This window comes from Primulina tabacum, chromosome 8, assembly GCF_025594145.1.
Source record: "Primulina tabacum isolate GXHZ01 chromosome 8, ASM2559414v2, whole genome shotgun sequence".
Lineage (NCBI taxonomy): Eukaryota > Viridiplantae > Streptophyta > Magnoliopsida > Lamiales > Gesneriaceae > Primulina > Primulina tabacum.
In genome coordinates this window covers 21,131,779-21,149,299 of record NC_134557.1, presented here as the reverse complement: position 1 = coordinate 21,149,299, position 17,521 = coordinate 21,131,779, and the positions used below count along the sequence as shown (strand labels likewise).

The 17,521-nt window shown below is 39.0% G+C and overlaps 1 pseudogene; it reads right to left on the bottom strand.

Moving 5' to 3' along the window:
• Positions 1–254: 254 nt before the first annotated feature.
• LOC142554843 (DAR GTPase 3, chloroplastic-like) overlaps positions 255–17,521 on the bottom strand; it is a 28,975-nt pseudogene continuing 11,708 nt past the window's right edge.

Sequence of the window (17,521 nt, the reverse complement as noted above, 5' to 3'; positions counted from 1 at the left end):
CCAGGAATTTCCTTTGAGGCAATCCACCAGTAACTTCTGCAGCATTGAGATAGTCAAGTATTCCAGCGCGAACCTGTGAAAAGATGCAAAAACAACATAAATGAAACATGTAACATTTTTGAGCCGTCTTAAAAAATGTATTTTGCAGAACATTCGTTTACCTCGACTTTGATAAGTTCAGAACTAGATTGCTCCAAAAGTACAAGATTGTTATTTTTAAATCATGAAAAATTTAACAAAAACATTTAGCTTATAATATCAAGGCTGACCTGCAAAACAATCTTTTCCTATTTTAAATGATCTTACATGATCTAATTGAAAGATAAAACATAAATGTTGTGACAACAAAAGTAATCAAAGTCATGTCTAGGAATATATTTATGGCCAGAAACTTTTGGCAATACAAGTGAGTGTAGAATTTATTAGTACGACAATACACTCACACAACGAGGAAGTAGTCCTTTTGCCTTGTGCTTGGTGTTCATGCTGCCTGCCGATGCCTTTGCTAACCTGCTTAGCTTCATGGTGCCCTGATGTTCTCAATACATAAATCATCATTAAAAATTTCAAATAGACTCATTCATTAACCAATGTTCGTGTTAGAGTAGATGCCCTGCAAGCCAACTATTAGCTAGGGATTTTATTGACTCAGTTGTAAAGAACAATCCTTATTTTAATATAATTCATTATTTCATGGTTTGTTATTTCTTTATCTGTATACCCATGTTATCAAACATAGATAAAGACCTTGATTATACTTTAATACAAATGAATCGTAATTCGATGTTGAAACTCGTTTGTAAATACTGTATAATCTAAATTCGTTCCTAGTCGATTCAGCCGCCTAAAACATGGATAAAGGTCGCTTGAGCTTGAGACTAGCATCTGTGATGTTGTGTAGTGCGTTTCTTGGTAAGGGCATAGAGATGTCCAAACATGCAGATGGGTAGTCATATGATGATTATACTGAACAACCCTCCCTTGGACTTTCCAAGTGGTTATCATTCATCGAGAGGATAAGTTCGTGGTTATGATTGTACACTATTAGTCCTTACGACCCGGGACAACACTGAGGCTCTATATGCTAGGGCTGTGCTTTGACTCGTTTACCGACTCCAGGAGAGTCATCAGGTGGCGAGATTGGGTACAGTTGCGACACATGTAGGAGCCAGTGCATTGTAGTTGGGAATTCACCGCTCACCTACGGGTGTGGATGTCCTATGTGATCTGACGAAATAATGAGTGCATGGAATCTCTGGCCAGAGTATGAAATGTACAATAGAGAAAGAGTTCTCTAGTTGTACATGCGATGCCACTATTAATTTTCAAAGATGTGTCACATAGTTATCGAATTAATATGCAACCCTCGAAGAACCAATGGTTGCAGATTCGATCAGTGATATTGCAGGCACTATCAGTGATACCTAGGGAATCATGGGGCGATGCTACTAGACGCTCTTACCATGATTCGATGGGTTTAATCGGAAATTAGTTTCTGACATTCTCATGATCAAATGTTGGTGCATGGAATGGGGCAAATTAGGGTAAGCTCGAATAAAGGAATTGTCCTGAATCACAAAGAGTTGTGAACCCACGCCTAGCTGTATCCCTGAACCATTGAGGGTCACACAAGCACTGGTTTACTTGTTCCCGTTGAGATAATAAATTCAATGAGTTGAATTTATAAGAAATAAGTTTGATATGATCAATCGATAATCTTATAAAAAAAATTATAAAAATTTTGAGAGCATGACTGTTAAGACAGTAAAAAGAGTGCACCTGCCTTATTTAGACATTGGTGATTTCGAAATTAAAGTGTGCATCATAATAACAAATAAGTTGAAGTTGTTACATCGATGATATTGGATCGTCGATCGGGATTATGATGAGATTAATGTAATGGAACCATGGATCATGGACTTGTAAGAGTATAAGCTCATCATGCTAATTTATTAAAGTTCAAATGGGGCTTTAATAATTAAATTATATTTTAATTGAGTTAAAATATAGCCTTTTAAGTTTTTATAAAATATTGTATTGATTTATGTAATATGAAAATATTCATGATACCATAATTTAAAACTTGCACACAAAAAGCAAAATAATATTGATGCATAATATTCTCAAAATATATGCATAGATTCGAGAACCAAAATTGGGCATGCAATAAGAATCTTTATTTACCTTAATTAATTGGTTAATTAAGTAAATGAAGTATTAGTATTTTAATAAGGATTTCTTATCCTTATTAATAGATATGCATTCGGTGGAAACAAAAACAAGATTTTTGAAAAGAGTTCATTGACTTTCGGCTTCTTCCCAATTTTCAAAGGTTGCTCTCGAAATTCTTATTCTTTTGCAAAAGGTTTCGGCCACCTTAATTTATAGGTATTGGGTCGATTTCGTTTGTGTATTCTATCTTTACGAAAAGATCTTCTACACTTTCTAGTGCAAGTTAGAAGAGGAACAATTATTCAAGTCGTAGATTTGATTCTGAGATCGAAGAAAGTTCGAAGAGATATACAACAAGAGCTACATCCGCTAATACCGGAGTAGTTGGTGCAAAGTGAATATTCACTAAAGGTATATTTTAAACATCCTATGTATGTTTAATTCACGTAAACACTACCAGTGTCCAAAAGAATTATTTTGTTTTTCAAAATAAAATCAAAATTTTAAACTTCTGCTGCGTTTGGGCACGAATAAAACCAAGATACAACAATGGTATCAGAGCCAAGTTTTTTTTCTAAATCGTATGGTTTAGATATTGAATAATTTGTTTCTAACCACACAAAAAAATTTTTCAGAAAATTGTAGCACCATAAAATTTTTATTTTTCCAGAAATCAAAAAAAAATAAATAAATATTTTCGGATCTACCCGGAACTGTTCCAAGCAGACCGCGCGCACAGCGTGCGCGCAGGAGCTGCGCGGAGCGTCTGCGCAGTGTGCGGGCGGCGCTCGCGCAGGCGCTGCGCGCCCGGCTGTGCGCGCATGACGCGCACAGTGTGCCTGCGACTGCCCGAAACGTTCGGGCAGTGCACGGGCAGCGCGAGCGGCTGCCCTAGAACGTTTCGGGCACTGTGCTGATTTTTGGGCTTGAATTGTTTGGGCCCAGGGTGCGATTTTCTGATTTTTCAAAACTATGGATTAAATTGATATTTTATGAAAATTAATTCAATTTATCTTTTGAAAAATTAATTTTTGGAAAATTAATAATTTTCTTGTAAAATAAATAATTAGAATATGATTTTAATTATTTATGATAAAAATAGGTTTTTACAAGAAATTAATTATTATTGAAATAATTGGAAATTTAAAAAAGGTGTTTATTTAATTTATTAAATTCTTTAATAACTGTGGTGGTTAGTAATAAAATTATTAGATATATGATTTATCATTTAATTAAATTTGTTTAATTAATTGATGTTAATATTTGATATTAAATGCATGAAAGATGATCGAGAGCCTTGACCAATGTGTTAGGTGTATGTTAGGATATTTTACTGTTTTATTCGTTTTGTTAGTATTTGAAATTATTAAAGTGGGCCTGGTTTATGGCCCGTTCCCACCCCCATGAGATGTATACCTTATGTGCCATGGCTATTTAAATGTAATTATTAGAAATAGTGGGAGATAAAGTTGGAAGATGGTGGGCCCGATGAACGGGATGAAGACATGTAAAATATTGGAAGCTCTTGTAATAGTTGCATTTGCATCCCTGCATTCACCTAGGTTTGGTCCTGGATCCATGTCTGGCTCACATGGATCTAATAGTGTTGGCGATCGATCATCCTTATTTATTGTTGAATGTCATATTATGATATATGTGATATATAGTAGTATGCATGTATGTATATTATTATATAATATAGTTGCATGAATCCGGCAAACATACAAACATGGCACGCGATTTTTAAAGTAAAATGATGAGACAATTTTGAAATTAAAATCCCTCATTTTGAATATGATTCAAAATTTATATCAAACCGAAAAAGGTAAAATTAAAGGAGTTTAATTTTTTCTTGCCTTCCATCAACCGTGGTTGCATGTTGATTGCTACCCGCAGACAGTGTCTGGCTCATATTATTGGGGAGGCCTGGACGTCAGAAAGCTATGACTTCCACCGGACTTATGATGTGAATTGAGTGGAACTCCCATGTCTTCGGCTCATATTATTGGGGGAACTCATGGCGACCGTCCACTACAATTTAATATTGATGGGTTGGTTTGACACGTGAAAATAAACGGCGTCATATTATTGGGTCCTTATTAAACGTGAGGCAAAACACGCGGAGGTTGCATAAGGATGCAATTGGATTCTAGCTTTTAGAAATTATAATTGGCTGATATTATTCGGGATTATAATTGACTAATTGGACTCTACGTGCCCACTAAGGAAATACGATTTCCCTTTTTCATCAGAGGGTGATGGAAATGTCAAAATAGTGGGAGGGAAATTTATAAAATGAAAATCCATATTTTATATCTTAAAATTATTTTAAAATAATCAGTTACAATTATCTGTTTTTCTTTCAGTATATTTGCAATGACAGTCACGAAATCCACTTTCTATCATCCTCGATCAAAACAAGTTGGCTGGCCCTAACTATAATGACTGGTTTCGAATTTTAAAAATTGTTCTGAGCTCGGAAAAGAACTGTATGTGCTTGATAAGAAGCCACCGAAGGAGGCAGCTTCGGACATCTGTGAGACTGAACTAGCTAAGCTTGAGAAATGGTGGGACCATGATCTCCAAGCTAAAAGCTATATGTTGGCCTCTATGTCGAATGAATTGCAGAGGCGGTTCGAGGAGGCTGTAAATACTGCTGACATTCACTTTCATCTGAAAGAGTTGTATGGAGTACAGACTCGCTCAGAGAGACATGCTACTGTGAAAGAACTCATGACTACACGTCTGCGAGATGGGACTTCTGTCCAAGAGCATAGTGTTAGGATGATTGGGCTCATTGAGAAATTGGTGGGGCTCGATGTAAGGCCCGAGAATTGGATTATCATAATCAGACTTGTTTTGTTGATAATTAAAGGGATTGTAGACGTATTGTATCGGACCGGAAGAGACGGAAAAGTAGATGCAATTTTTGGTGTGAGATGAGCTCCGCGCATATGCGCCACCAGTCCGGCGCATATGCGCGACATTTCCAGAAACATTGGCGCACATGCGCGAGTAGATACGCGCATATGCGTGAAATTTCCAGAAACATTGGCGCACATGCGCGAGTAGATAAGCGCATATGCGCGACACGTCCAGAATCTTTGGCGCATATGCGCGAGATGAAGCGCGCATATGCGCGAGGAGTTAAGATTGACATTGCCGAGACAAGTAGGTCTCGCGCATATGCGCGGGTGATGTCGCGCATATGCGCGAGACGTGTAATCCAAAGAATGAGCCATGTGTTCTTGCCATGCATATATAAAGTGTAACCTTTCATTTCAGTGAAGAAAACTTCAGGAATCCACCGAGAGAACTCTGAGAATACTTCAAGTTTCTTCAAGGCTTTGAAGTAAGATTTCTCAAGATTTAGTCATCTGATTTGTATTCCGAGTTGAGATTATTGTTCCTCTCATCAAAGTTCCGGCATGATTTGAAATATTGATGTTGGGGAAAGCTTGATATGATAGAGATTATGTGTTCATATGATTGTAGTGATTATAGATTCGAAACCAGATCAAAGAAATGATGTCGTATGCGTGTACTACGATTTTCAGCATGTATTATGATTAAGAATATGCAGATTTTGAGAGTATCATATATATATGGTGTTGATTATTGATTGTTGAAAGTTGATATTGATATGTGAGTTGATCGGTAGCAAGAAACTACGTCGTTATGCCGTCGAAATACACCGAGATAGAATATTGTTATGAACATGTATTAGTTTGAGTTGTGGATTGATATTGTGCATCTCAACATTGTCATTTCAGAGTTGGATTGACAGATTTGATGCCGACTTCGAGACTGCGATTTACTTCAACGACGAGAAGATATAATTCATGTTTTGTTTTGGGAAGACACAACTCAAATGAGATTTAATTTGAGTTTCCCAACAAAATCACATACTAGAGTATTGTTTATATTTTGGAATGCTTATGCTTTGTTTATAGATTCATATTCAAGCCTTTAAGATAGGTGAGTCATTTGGTAGATTCTCCAAATAACTAGACGTTCGGTGGTGTCGACGCTTCGGATCAAAATCACTCCGATTGTAGATATTCGATACAGTCAGGACCGAAGTCTAGGAATAAGATGTAATGCCACCCCGAATGGGAGAGTAGGTGGGAGACCTGTTACATCTTATTCACACCGGGATCCCTAGATTTAGACACGAGTTGAGTCATGATATGAGTTTGAATAATATGAATTACGTTTCCTAGATTATTCGACGTATTGTTATTGATTATGTGCATGATTGTTTTATCTGTATTCACTAATGTGTCATAATTACCGATTCATGTATTATGATTCTGTATTTAATAACATGACATGCATGTATACATGTTTTATACTGGGATTTGTTCTCACCGGAGTTTTCGGCTGTTGTTGTGTCTGTATGTGTGCATAACAACAGGTAGGGCAGGATCTGGGTCGCAACAGAGATGAGAGAGGGATATAGCGTGGTGATCACGGGCATAGCTGATGTACTAGTAGTTGTACTTTTGTCATGTATTGTATTTGAATACTGGTTTGTTGATTATGTACTTGACAAGACATGTATATTATGTTTGTAGAAATAAAATAAATGAAGACCTTGTGCATGTTTATATACATTTAAATTAATGTTAAAAGTAAAAATTTGACCCACATTTTCTAGCAAAGATCCAACTAATCCCAAAAAGAATCGAGTTAGAGCCTGGGTTCCCACAACAGGTGGTATCAGAGCAGTAGGTTCTGTAGACTGAGATAGAATAGAATGAGCGGGGTATATCGAGTCTTCTTCCTTGCTTTTGATGTGCTAGCATGATTTATTGCTTTCCCTATAACATGTTGTATTGTTATCTGAATAGATTTACAGCATGTGCTTGTAAAGACTGAATCAGAACCGATTCTGGATCAGAGGTATATGATTAGAGGAGGGCTGAGACAGATTGTATAGATTGTGTATTAATCCGTTTGATATTCAGATATGCCGCCTCGACGAGTACACCAACCAGCAGCAGGTCGGGCACCAGAACAGGGCAGTTCATCTAGTGATCCGATGGACGTGACTGCTACACCAATGGAGACTTTGCTTAAACGGTTTCAGTCTTTCCGACCACCGACACTGAAAGGCACAGAAAATGCAGTTGAATGTGAAAGTTGGCTAGAGGATATAGAGATGTTATTCGAATCCCTTGAGTACACTGATGACCGACGAGTGAAATTAGTTGGGCACCAATTGCAAGATGTAGCAAAGAATTGGTGGATTACTATGAAGAGAGCATTAGAGCACTGTGGCACACAGATTACTTGGAAGGTGTTCAAGACTGAGTTCTATCAGCGATTTTTCCCGGTGTCATACCGAAAAGACAAGGGTGCCGAGTTCGCCAATCTGAGGCAGGGACAATTGAACATCGAAGAGTATGTTGCCAAGTTTTCGTCATTGCTCAGATTTGCTCCTCATGTTGCCGAGAATGAAGAGGCCGTTGCGGATCAGTTTATAAATGGCTTGAATCCAGACATCTTTACTTTTGGTGAATACCGGTAGGCCCAACAACTTTACTGATGCGTTGAACCGTGCCAAGGGAGCGGAAGCTGGATTACTGAGACAACGAAGCATTCCCTATGTCACTCCGACTCCTAGACCGCCACTACCTTCCGTTCAACCCCCTCCTCGATTTGAGAGCGGTGGTAGCAACAGTGGAAGAAAAGATCAGTTGAAAGCGAAGGGAAAACAGTTTAAGAGATCAGGGAGCAGTTCGTCGAGCTCCAGTGGGTCACGACAGAGAGGTCTTGGCCAGAGAACAGAATATACAGGTGTGTATTGCAGTTCTTGTGGAGGTAGGCATGCCACCAAGCAGTGTCAGGGTGTGATGGGCAGATGTAAAATATGTAGGCAACAGGGACATTTTGCCAAGGTCTGTCCACAGAGGGATTCATAGAGATCTCAGGGTGCAGGTTCTTCTGCATCAGTAGCTCAGCCTGAGAGGCAAGCTTTTTCTGTCCACTCCTTCCAGCCAACCCCTACACCGACTCAGCCTCGAGCCAGAAGTAGCCAAACAGTAAGCCAGCCTCCCAGACAACAGGCTCAGGTGTTTGCATTGACAGAGGAGCAAGCTCAAGATGCACCGGACGATGTGATCGCGGGTAAATGTTTTCTTTGCGGTTATCCTGCATATGGTTTGATAGATACGGGTGCATCTCATACATTTATTTCTGAGCTCTTTGCATTGTTGCATGCTTTGCCTGTCGAGTCCTTAACTGCTGTAGTGTCTTTTTTTCTCCGTTGGAAGTGGTCTTATATCTGTGACTTCAGTTAGACATTGTATACTGCAGTTTGAGGGGCATTAAATTGATTTGGATTGTATTGTACTTGGGATAGCTGATTTTGATTGTATTGTTGGGATTGATATGTTAACCAAGTACTGAGCCACTGTAGATTGTTTCCAGAAGATTGTCAGGTTCAGACCAGAGATGACTGACGAGTGGAAATTCTACGGGAAGGGTTCCAGATCTCGGATTCCCTTAGAGTCTGTTTTAACTATGACCAGATTGTTGCAAAAAGGAGCAGAGGGGTTCCTTATATATTTAGTAGATCTACTGAAGTCGAGCCCAGTATTGGCAGATCTGCCAGTGGTACGTGAATTTGCTGATGTATTCCCAGACGAGATTCCAGGGTTACCTCCAGCTCGAGAGGTAGATTTCAGTATTGATCTCATACCAGGTACAGGTCCTATATCTCGAGCTTCGTACAGAATGGCACCTATTGAACTGAAAGAACTTAAAGCACAACTTGAAGATTTTTTGGCCAAGGGTTACATCAGACCAAGTGTATCTCCTTGGGCGCACCAGTGCTATTTGTATGAAAGAAAGATGGTTCGATGCGGTTGTGTATTGATTACCGACAACTGAACAAAGCAACGGTGAAGAATAAATATCCATTGCCGCGTATCGACGATTTATTTGATCAATTGCAGGGATCCTCCGTTTATTCAAAGATTGATTTGAGATCCGGATATCACCAGCTGCGAGTACGAGATGTTGATATACCAAAGACAGCATTCCGAACCAGGTATGGACATTACGAGTTTATTGTCATGCCTTTTGGTTTAACGAATGCACCAGCGGTGTTTATGGAATTGATGAACCGTGTCTTCCAGAGGCATCTAGATGAATTGTTATTGTTTTCATTGATGATATTCTAGGTTTACTCGAGAAATGAGACTGATCATGCCGAGCACTTAAGAATTGTATTACAGATATTGAGAAATGAGAGATTATATGCTAAATTGTCAAAGTGCGAGTTTTGGCTGAGACAGGTTATGTTTTTGGGGCATATCATATCTGGACACGGTATTTCTGTGGATCCGAGTAAAGTTGAAGCTGTGATCAGTTGGCCGAGACCTACTTCTGTGCCAGAGATACGCAGTTTCATGGGTCTAGCAGGCTATTACCGATGATTTATCCGAGATTTCTCCAGTATAGCAAAGCCAATTACACAGTTGACACAGAAAAATGCGCCTTTTGTGTGGTCTGAAGCATGTGAGTCTAGCTTCTTGGAGTTGAAGAAACGACTGACTAGTGCTCCAGTATTGATGATACCTTCAGGTACGGGTGATTTATGTCGTATATTTTGATGCATCTCATAGGGGATTAGGATGTGTTCTTATGCAGCGAGGACATGCGATCGCGTATGCCTCGAGACAACTGAAGCCACACGAGATTCGATACCCAATTCATGATCTTGAATTGGCGGCTATTGTTTTTGCATTGAAGATTTGGCGTCATTATCTTTATGGCGAGAAATTTGAGATCTACTCTGATCACAAGAGCCTAAAATATTTGTTTTCTCAGTCAGAGTTGAACATGAGACAGCGTAGATGGCTCGATTTGTTGAAAGATTTTGATTGCGAGATCAAATACTATCCAGGGAAGTCAAATGCAGCAGCGGATGCCTTGAGTCGAAAGGTATGTGCTCTATCCTTATCGACGATAGGTGTTTCGAATTTAGTTGAAGATTGCTGTTTGTCTGGTTTAGCATTTGACACAGATAGTAGACCATTGAAACTTGCTATGATTCAAGTTGAGCCAGATTTGATTATGAGAATCAAGGAAGCCCAAAGAACTGATCAGGATGTGCAGAAGTCGATTGATATGGTCAGATCAGGGCATCAGTCAGAGTATCAAGTACATGATTTTGTTTTGTATGTGAATAACCGTATTGTAGTGCCAGATGTTCCAGAATTGAAACAACAGATTATGTCAGAAGCGCACTGTAGTCGGTTTAGTATTCATCCTTGTGGTAGAAAAATGTACAACTGATTTGAAGAAACAATTCTGGTGGACACAGATGAAGTCAGATATTGCAGAATTCGTGTCTAAGTGCTTGAATTGCCAACAGGCAAAGGCCGAGAGAAAGAAGCCCGGAGGTTTACTTCAGAGTTTATCTATTCCTGAGTGGAAATGGGATCACATTTCCATGGATTTCGTGACGAAGTTACCTCGATCATCCCGGGGCTGTGATGGGATTTGGGTCATTATTGACAAATTAACCAAATCAGCGTGTTTTATTCCATACAGAATGACATATCGACACGATCAGATGGCAGAGTTGTATGTCAGAGAGGTAGTTAGATTGCATGGTGTGCCGAAGTCTATCGTATCAGATCGTGATCCACGATTCACTTCACACTTTTGGCACAGTTTGCAGCAGGCTTTAGGTACGACATTGCACCTGAGTACTGCCTATCATCCTCAGACAGATGGACAGTCAGAGCGGACTATCCAGACTTTAGAGGACATGTTGAGAGCTTTGGTACTAGACTTTGGCACTAGTTGGCAAGATTCACTACCGTTGTGTGAATTCTCATACAACAACACCTATCAAACGAGCATAGAGATGGCACCGTTTGAAGCGTTATATGGCAAGAAGTGCAGATCTCCTCTATGCTGGGATGATATATCTGAGGTACCAGAAATTGGACCTGATATGATTCGTGAAATGACTGAGAAGGTAAAGATAATCCAGAAGAGAATGAAGACGACACAGGATAGACAAGCCAAGTATGCCAATATCAGACGTAGACCGTTAGTATTTGAACAAGGAGACATAGTGTTTTTGAAGATTTCTCCTTTTAGAGGCATTGTCAGATCTGGCAAGCGTGGAAAGTTGTCTCCTAGATACATCGGTCCTTACGAGATTCTTGAGAATATTGGCGATCGAGCATATCGACTAGCTCTTCCTCCTTCTTTATCTGGGATACATGACGTTTTTCACGTATCGATGTTGCGTAGATATATGCTAGATATTTCTCATGTCAATCAGTCTGACGAAGCCGAGCTTGATCAGACGTTGAGTTATGTTGAGCAACCGATACAGATTCTTGATCGGAAAGAGAAGCAGCTCAGAACGAAGACTATTCCACTTGTAAAAGTCCAGTGGAGTCGTCATGGCATCGAGGAAGCGACTTGGGAGAAAGAAGCAGATATGAGACAGAGATATCCCGAGCTATTTCTATGACATGAGTATTTATTCAGTTTTAATTATATTGCATCTTGTATATACTTCGATTGATTGAAGTCGATTTCGAGGACGAAATCATTTCTTAGAGGGGGAGAAATGTAAGGCCCGAGAATTGGATTATCATAATCAGACTTGTTTTGTTGATAATTAAAGGGATTGTAGACGTATTGTATCGGACCGGAAGAGACGGAAAAGTAGATGCAATTTTTGGTGTGAGATGAGCTCGGCGCATATGCGCCACCAGTCCGGCGCATATGCGCGACATTTCCAGAAACATTGGCGCACATGCGCGAGTAGATATGCGCATATGTGTGAAATTCCAGAAACATTGGCGCACATGCGCGAGTAGATACGCGCATATGCGCGACACGTCCAGAATCTTTGGCGCATATGCGCGAGATGAAGCGCGCATATGCGCGAGGAGTTAAGATTGACATTGCCGAGACCAGTAGGTCTCGCGCATATGCGCGGGTGATGTCGCGCATATGCGCGAGACGTGAAATTCAAAGAATGAGCCATGTGTTCTTGCCATGCATATATAAAGTGTAACCTTTCATTTCAGTGAAGAAAACTTCAAGAATCCACCGAGAGAACTCTGAGAATACTTCAAGTTTCTTCAAGGCTTTGAAGTAAGATTTCTCAAGATTTAGTCATCCGATTTGTATTCCGAGTTGAGATTATTGTTCCTCTCATCAAAGGCTTCAAGGGGATGTAAGTTTCATTCATTTCCGGCAATGATTTGAAATATTGATGTTGGGGAAAGCTTGATATGATAGAGATTATGTGTTCATATGATTGTAGTGATTATAGATTCGAAACCGGATCGAAGAAATGATGTCGTATGCGTGTAATACGATTTTCAGCATGTATTATGATTAAGAATAAGCAGAATTTGAGAGTATGATATATATATGGTGTTGATTATTGATTGTTGAAAGTTGATATTGATATGTGAGTTGATCGGTAGCAAAAAACTACGTCGTTATGCCGTCGAAATACACCGAGATAGAATATTGTTATGAACATGTATTAGTTTGAGTTGTGGATTGATATTGTGCATCTCAACATTGTCATTTCAGAGTTGGATTGACAGATTTGATACCGACTTCGAGACTGCGATTTACTTCAACGACGAGAGGGTATAATTCATGTTTTGTTTTGGGAAGACACAACTCAAATGAGATTTAATTTGAGTTTCCCAACAAAATCACATACTAGAGTATTGTTTATATTTTGGAATGCTTATACTTTGTTTATAGATTCATATTCAAGCCTTTAAGATAGGTGAGTCATTTGGTAGATTCTCCAAATAACTAGACGTTCGGTGGTGTTGACGCTTCGGATCAGAATCACTCCGATTGTAAATATTCGATACAGTCAGGAACCGAAGTCTAGGAATAAGATGTAACGCCACCCCGATTGGAGAGTAGGTGGGAGACCTGTTACATCTTATTCACACCGGGATCCCTAGATTTAGACACGAGTTGAGTCATGATATGAGTTTGAATAATATGAATTACGTTTTCTAGATTATTGGACGTATTGTTATTGATTATTTGCATGATTGTTTTATCTGTATTCACTAATGTGTCATAATTACCGATTCATGTATTATGATTCTGTATTTAATAACATGACATGCATGTATACATGTTTTATACTGGGATTTGTTCTTACCGAAGTTTCGGCTGTTGTTGTGTCTGTATGTGTGCATAACAACAGGTAGGACAGGATATGGGTCGCAACAGAGACGATAGAGGGATATAGCGTGGTGATCACGGGCATAACAGATGTACTAGTAGTTGTAGTTTTGTCATGTATTGTATTTGAATACTGGTTTGTTGAATATGTACTGGACAAGACATGTATATTATGTTTGTAGAAATAAAATAAATGAAAACCTTGTGCATGTTTATATACATTTAAATTAATGTTAAAAGCAAAAATATGACCCACATTTTCTAGCAAAGATCCAACTAATCCCAAAAAGAATCGAGTTAGAGCCCGGGTCCCCACACTCGACATGGTTATTCCTGGTGAGCTTGCGACTGATATTCTCCTGCTGTACTACCCCCCTCGTTCGATTTATTTGTGGTTAATTTTAATATGAACAAGCTTGAGGCCACCCTTGAAGAGTTGGTCAATATGCTTACTACTTACGAGGCCACAATTAAGAAGGAGAAGCCTGTTCTTCTAGTGGGTTCTTCGTCTGGTACAAAAAAGGGAGCCCTAAATAAAGGCAAGAAGCGTTCTGCCCCTCTAAAGAAGAACAAGCCCAACAAAAAGCCATACAAGAAACCTACTCCAGGGCCCTCAAAGCCCGACAAGTCAGAGCATGTCTGTTTCCACTGCAATAAACCTGGACATTGAAGGCGTAATTGCAAGGAGTATCTAGCCCAGAAGCGTTCCGGCCATGGTATGTTTTACATAGAAGTAAATGTCTCAATTAATTCCTCTTCTTGGGTATTGGATACCGGATGTGGTTCTCATCTTTGCAATGATTTGCAGGTGATGGCAAGAAGCAGGAGACTTAGAGATGGCGAGACATTTCTAAGATTGGGGAATGGAGCAAGGGTTGCTGCAACTGCTATTGGAGACATTACTTTGATTTTGAACAATAATTTTAAGTTACTTTTGAGAGACGTTTTATATGTTCCTGAATTGGTTAAAAACATTATTTCTATTTCTATGCTTGATAGAGATGACTATTCTTGTGTTTTTGCTAAAGGTGTTTGCAATATTTACAAGAATAAATGTTTGATAGGAACCGGCGAATTAATGAACGATCTTTATAACTTAAAATTGAAAGATATTCCGTTGAACAATATCCAATCACAAAAGAAAACAACAACAAACAAAAGAAAGTTAGATGATCCAAACCCCGCACAGATATGGCACGCTAGACTAGGTCACATTTCCTAAAGAAGGATGCAGAAACTAGTGGGAGAAGGCATGTTTGACTTGTCAGACATAAATCTCTACCTACTTGTGAGTCATGTCTAAAAGAAAAAATGACCAAGGCTCCCTTTAAGGGAAACGTGGAACGTGCACATGGTCTACTGGATTTGATCCACACAAACGTTTGTGGCCCGCTAAGCGTTAGCACAAAATATGGTCAATCCTACTTAATTACTTTTACTGATGACTATTCAAGGTATGGGTATGTCTATTTAATGAGACACAAATCTGAAGCATTTGAAAAGTTCAAAGAATTCAGATTTGAAAGTAGAAAAACAGCTAGAAAGGAGTATTAAGACACTTCGATCTGATCGAGGTGGACAATACTTGAGTGCTAAATTTTCGGATTATCTAAAAGAGAATGGGATTCTCTCACAGTGGACTCCGCCAGCAACACCACAATTGAATGGTGTTTCTGAACGTCGTAATCGAACCTTGATGGACATGGTTCGATCTATGATGGGATTCACTGAATTGCCTACATCGTTTTGGGGTTTTGCGCTTGAAACTGCGGCAATGTTGTTGAATAATGTCCATACTAAAGCAGTGGATAAAACACCATATGAGATATGGATGGGAAAAATTCCGAGATATTCTTACATGAGAATATGGGGTTGTCCTGCTTACGTGAAGCAGACAGTGGGAGACAAATTGGATAGTAGATCCACTTTGTGCTACTTTGTAGGATATCCAAAGAATTCTGTTGGATATTATTTCTATCATCCAAATGAAGCAAAAGTGTTTGTTTCAAAAAATGCCACCTTTTTGGAAGGGGAGTTTCTATTAGATAGAAAAGGCAAGATGATTGAACTTGAAGAAATTCAAGATACTCCCTCAACTTTAGAAGTTGAACCTAATCCCCTAGAACCAGTAGTTGAAGTACAAGCTCCTAGAAGGTCTGATAGAATTATTAGACCACCTGCAAGATATACACTTCTTCATGAACAAGACCATGATGAGTCTTGTGTTGGATGTGATCCAAAGAACTTTAAGAAAGCAATATCTGATACTAATTCCACCAAATGGCTTGAAGCCATGCAGTCTGAAATAGGACTCTATGTATTTGTAAGGCCTGAGATTTATTAGTCTTCATTGATGCGATATTCAAAGATAAAAGAATGCATGACATGTAATGAGAAGCAATAAATGAGATGGGGGAAGGAGAGACATGAAAAATTAGAATTTTGAATGAAGGGCAGACCGCACCCGAGGTCCAAGAAAGAGTGCACCCGCGGTTGATCGACAGAGAGTTAGAAATTATTTACAGAAATGACACCGCACCGGTGGTTCAAACGTAACCGTACCCGCGTTGATGTACACCGCACCAGCGGTCTTATATGTAGCGCACCCGCGGTCGTCGATTTTGGAAAATGAATAGATTGCCGAAGCTTGAGCGCACCTGCGGTCTAGATGGAGCGCACCCGCGGTGCAGCATGCGAGAAAGCCACCTTTGTTCTTATGTTGACACATGACATATATATATATAGAATTGTGCTGAGTCTTCATTTTTAACACTTCCATCAGCTGAGAAACGAAGGAGAAAAGGGTTCCAAGATTTCTTCCATCTTTACTATTTGATTGTGTAAGATTTACTTATCCAAAAGTTAATTCAAGCTTAAATTCTTTTCCAAGCTTAAATTCTTGTTCCTCACTTCAAAGGCTACAAGAGGATGTAAGTTTCATTCATTTCCTGCATGATTTGAGATATTGATGTTGGGGAAACTTGGATATGCTTGTAGATATATGTTCTTATGATTATAAGCAACGGTTATTCGCAACCGGATCGAAGAAATGGTACCGTATGTAATTGTTATGAATTCCAGCATATGTATGATTTAACATGTTCAGATTTCAGAGTTAATGTGTATTATGAAGAGAATGGTGAATTGTTGATATTGATTATATTGTGTTGATTTATGAGTTGATCGGTATATCGAGAATCCGCCGTTATGCCGTCGAATTGTATTCAGATTAAAGATTGAGTCCTATATGTATTGATAGAATGCACTTTGATCATGCCATTTCAGATTCTATTGGCAACTTTGATAGCGAGACTTCGACTACGACAGATTGTTCGACGAAAGGTATAATTCATGTTTTGTTTGGGGAAGACACAACTCAAATGAGATTCAATTTGAGTTTCCCAACTAAATCACATACTAGAATTGTTGTCTATCTTTTGATATGATTTTGATTTGTTTATAGACTTATATTCTATTCCCTTGATATGATGATGCCTTGTTTATAGATTTATATTCAAGCATTTGAGATAGGATAGTTATTGGCAAACTTGCCAAACTAGACGTTCAGTGGTATCGACGCTTCGGATCAGATTCACTCCGATTGTAGACATTCGATACAGACAGGGCCGAAGTCTAGGAATAAGACGTACAGTTACCCCGATTGGGAGGGTAGGTAACAGACAGTGACTTCATATTCACACAGGGATCCCTAGAGTAGAGTCGAGTCGAGTCAAGACATGATTTGATTTGAATTGCATGCTCATATAGATTGGTTTCATAGACTATGGAACCCATTGTTATTGCTTTCATGCATGAATTATGATTATGTATTAGCATGCATACATGTTTTATACTGGGATTTGTTCTCACCGGAGTTTCCGGCTGTTGTTATGTCTGTATGTGTGCATAACAACAGGTGGGGCAGGATCTGGGTCACGACAGAGATGAGTTCGAGATAGCGTGGTGACTTCGGGCGTCGAAGATTACTAGTTGTTTCTTACTAGACTTGTACTACTTGTGGTTGTAGTTTGTATTAAACACTGGTTTGTATGAATGTATTAGAACAAGACATGTAATTATGTTTATTGAAATAAAATAAAGAACTATCTTGTGCTTATTTATATACATCTGAATTAATAAT